The sequence below is a fragment of the Condylura cristata genome, unplaced genomic scaffold, assembly GCF_000260355.1.
Source record: "Condylura cristata isolate star-nosed mole 26May11 unplaced genomic scaffold, ConCri1.0 scaffold00025, whole genome shotgun sequence".
In the NCBI taxonomy this organism is placed as follows: Eukaryota; Metazoa; Chordata; class Mammalia; order Eulipotyphla; family Talpidae; genus Condylura; species Condylura cristata.
In genome coordinates, this window is record NW_004567126.1 from 6,043,836 (window position 1) to 6,047,908 (window position 4,073).

A 4,073-nucleotide genomic window follows, 5' to 3' on the forward strand; every position below is an offset into this window, starting at 1 on the left:
GTGTCTGGATTGAGGAAATCGCTCTCTGAGATCACACAGGTTAGAGCTAAGCTAACAAACAAACTTTGACTTCTCGGCAATTCTCTGGGGGAGGAAGCGTCCTCGATCTCACATTACAGGATTCTGCAGGAATCCCACTAACAGGTCTGCCGAGGTTCATCTATTCGGGATGGGAGCCACGGGGGCGCGACCCAGGTTCAGTTCAACTGGGCCACTGCAGCCAGTTCCTCTGCTCGCACAGCAGCGGCGTCCGCAGATTTAACCCTTTCTCCCTGGACTTCCGCGTGGGGGCCCGCGCGCCCCGCTCTCTCACCGCGCCCGCGCCCCCGCCCCCGGCTGGAGGACTGGGCATGCTCAGTCGCGCCCGCGCCCAGCTCCTAGAGAAACCTCTGCACGCCCTCGCCCGGCGGCTTGCGGTCGCCTCTTCGCCGCTGGCCACCCGGGTGCCTCTCCCTCGCTCGGCTCCCGCGACCCAGATTCCTGCCCCGCCCCCGCCCCTCCCGCGCCTGCAGCCAGTGCGGCAGCCGCGGCCACCCCCGTGCAGCCGCCGCGCGGGGGACCGCCCGAGTCCATCGCCGCCGCGGAGCAAGTCGCTGGAGCGCCCCGGGGAGGCGGCGATGGAGACCCGACAGCCGCCCGCCGGAACCTGCTGAGCCTTCTGCCGCCGCGGAGTCCAGGTGAGTGGCGGGCCTGGGGCTGGCCCCGCTGGAATCGAGGGTCACGAAACGAATGCCCTTGGAGAGCAGAGAGGTGGCGGCGAGCGCTCCAGGCACGGTGCTAACTGCGCGGCATCTGGGGCGCCGCAGAAATGTAGGGTCGTGGGCAGAGCGGGTACGGGAATTCAAGTGTGCACTGCTTGGGGGCCGGGGCTTCGCGGTCACCCAGGACTATCGGTCTTTCCCGGGTCTTGTCTTCTCCCGTTCTCCCCAGTTAACATCCGCGGGCGGCAGGGCTGCGCGAGAGGTTCTTGCCTGTCGGCCCGGGTGCGGGTCACCTGGCAACTGAACGCCGAGGTCTCTGAGGAAGCAACCCCGAGAGAGACCAAAATGGGAGCGGGGAACGAAAGACGGCCTGGCCTGGGCGAGAGGCCGGTTGGGGTCTTCGGGACCCCCCAGACCCGTGGGCCTAGGCCTCTGGGGCAGCGCGAACTGCGGGCCGGTGGGACCGCCGGGCTGGGGGTCACTCGCGCGGTGCCTCCTCCAACTGCTTGGGAAACTCCTCAGTTCTCAGAGCACCTCTTTCCCGGGCAGGTAGAACTGAACGGGCTAGCTGGGAGCGACAGCCACGGGGCAGTTAGAGAAAACCGTGGAATGCCTTTTTGCCAGGTGTGAGTGCGGGCTGCGCCTGCTCGCGGTGTTTCTGCTGAGCCTCTAAGTGGCGAGTCGGGTAACACACCTTATGAATATTTCAGCAACGACCTCGCCGGCTCGCTTGCTTCAGATCAAGTTTAATGAATGTGTTTGTCAGCTTCGCTGGCCAGGCAAGTGGGAGCCTTGTGTCACGAGCTTTCCAAATGTTACCTCTAACCCGCACCAACGAGGAAAAAGACGCTGCTCACCCACAGTGAGCTTTAGCTGGGCACCATAAATTGAGGCAGTTGTTCGGAGGCACCGGGTTTGGGCGGGCATCCAGGCATTGTTCTGCATCTCTGCAGTGCGTGCGTGTGGTGCCATCGCTTGACAACCGCGCTCCTCTGGCGCTGCCAATATGGTGGAAGGCAGGTAGAGTGCGTGTGTTGGGGTGAACGTGTTAACTCATGATCATCTTATGACACCAGGTAGTCACAAAGAACGTAGGCAATTCCCGCCCTTCAAGTTGTCTCTGAGATCGGTCTAGTTGAAATTCCAAGGGAGGCACACTTTTGTATCGCTCTCCCTGGGAAGGTATTTCTCGCTCCTTGATTCTTTCGTGGGAATAAGAAAGAAATGTCTTTTCTGTCGTCACTGTCAAGAACGCTAAAAGATCACATTCTTGGAAGGGACTTCAGGACTGGAAGAAATTGGAAGGCATCTTTCATCTTTAGGTTAGAACTTCCACTGCACCATCACCGTTAATCAGTAGGCTAGCACACACAGCAGTTAGGACTCTCCTGTGGTTCCCATTTGCAGAAGAAACCGGCTTGTTCCAAACCGGCTTTCTCCACCGCTGGTGAGCCAGGTATGTTGCTAACAGAAGAATTCCTCTGTTGACTAAGATTTCAAGCCTCCAAGATTGACACCATGCTAAAAGATGCCTCCCTCTTCGCCCTCTAACCCATACATGGTAAAGCAGCTGCTCTGGGTTTACAGATGTTTCACATTTAGGAAGGCTTTTTCAACAAAGCCACTGCAGTTACATCACAGGCTCCACCTCCTCCTGCCAGCCTGCTTCTCCCAGCCTGGTCCCTGGAGGGTACGTCTCCTCTGCTTGATTAATGAAAAATTAAATCCCCAAATGACAGATATTTATTTCCTTTATTGTTTTTTTTTTACTGACCTCATAGAAAGTAGGAATTTTTCAAAAATTGTTAACTGTGAATATATAGAGGTAGACCTTAATTGGGGCATAATAAAAACTCTGTGGATGCAGTTTTCTGAGAAATTTTGAGAAACCTTACAGTGTTCTTTGTTCTATTAACGTTCTTAATAGATGGGACTAGAAAGAAATTCTATGAAATTAGCAACATAAGAGGAAGTATTATAATCAAAAGAGTATTTTCTGAATTGTGTTATTGAATGTCCAAAGAGAAAGGCAGCTGCCATAACAGACAAAATCTGGCCAATTGAGAAGTTTGCAGAGCTTGGACACAAGCCTCCAGGTGTTGCAGAGAAACATTCTGTGAGTCCACAGAGAATTTTTAAAGACTGATTGTCTTTAAACTGGCTGTTTATTTTAGCAAATAAAAATGCAGGCTTTCCAGTTACATTTATTTTTCAGCTAAACCATGAAATGGTTGTTTCTAGTTAATGTCCCTTCAACAATTTGGAACATGCTTATACTAAAGAAATTATTGCTGTTTACCTAAAGTTCACTTTTGTCTGGGCAGTCTGTATTTTACCTTGCAAATACAATCACTGGAAATTTCTCACTTCTCTCTCACTTTTTTAAAGATTTATTTATTTATGCATACAGAACTGGGGTACAGCCAGTGGTGCAGGGGCAGTGAGAGGATTCACTAGAGACAGAGTGGGGAGCAGAACAAGCAGACTGACTAAACACACTGCTGAGGGGAGCAGCGGGTGGGTCAGGAGAGGTCTGCTGCACCTTGTGGATCACCTCTGGGGTGGGGATTGAACTAATGCTGAAGTGACTTTAGCTTCTTAGTGCTGTGCTTTAACCCACTGCATCACCAGGGAGGGCCCACTTTTCTCTCTCTCTCTCTCTCTTGGGTCACTTAAGGGCTGAAAAATAAAGTGGAACAAAAATCATGCTGTTCTGTAGACAATCTGGGACATGCTCAGTTCTGGTTAAAGCTATTGAAATTAACTCATGCTTAAAAGTAAACAGTTTCAGTTCAACACAGATTTGCTAAGATCTTTGCTTGCTAGGCTTAGTTAGAGGGCCAAGGATTCAAAGATAAGGGAGGGAGAGAATTCTCGCTCATAAGACGGGTTCACTGGAGGAGTCCTGGAAGCACAGGAGTTCTAGGGGGCGGCTCCTGTCAAGAACTGAGAGGACTAGCACTTTGACAGGTTTTCAGTGAGACCTTATATCCTGGATGAATAAGGAAAGAAGTTCATGACTTTCTGCCTAGCAGAGTGGCGGGGGCAATTTAGGGGGCAGCCTTTCACCTGGTCACCTCAGTTGGAAAACAGAGTTACCTAAAGATCAGGGCCCTCCCTGGTGGCACAGCAGGTTAGAGCATTGCACTAAGAAGCTAAAGCCACTTCAGCATGAGTTTGATCCACTCCCCCACTCCGCAACCCCCTTCTCCAAGTGATCCACATGGCAGGCAGACCTCTCCTGACCCGCCCGCTGCTCCTCTCAACGGTGTATTTTGCCACACTGCCTGTTCCCCTCCCCACTCTGTCTTGGTGAATTCTCTCCAAGGTGTCTGGCATCTCTGGTCTGTATAAATAGATAAATCTTAAAAA

At 52.5% G+C, this 4,073-nt stretch overlaps 1 protein-coding gene across 1 annotated transcript in view; it reads left to right on the forward strand.

The window, feature by feature from the left end:
• The first annotated feature begins 442 nt into the window (after positions 1-442).
• ELMOD1 (ELMO/CED-12 domain containing 1) overlaps positions 443-4,073 on the forward strand; it is a 52,150-nt gene continuing 48,519 nt past the window's right edge. Inside the window, exon 1 of the mRNA XM_004689072.2 lies at positions 443-677. The gene's annotated coding sequence lies outside the window, so the exon portion shown is untranslated. The remainder of the gene's footprint in view (positions 678-4,073) is intronic.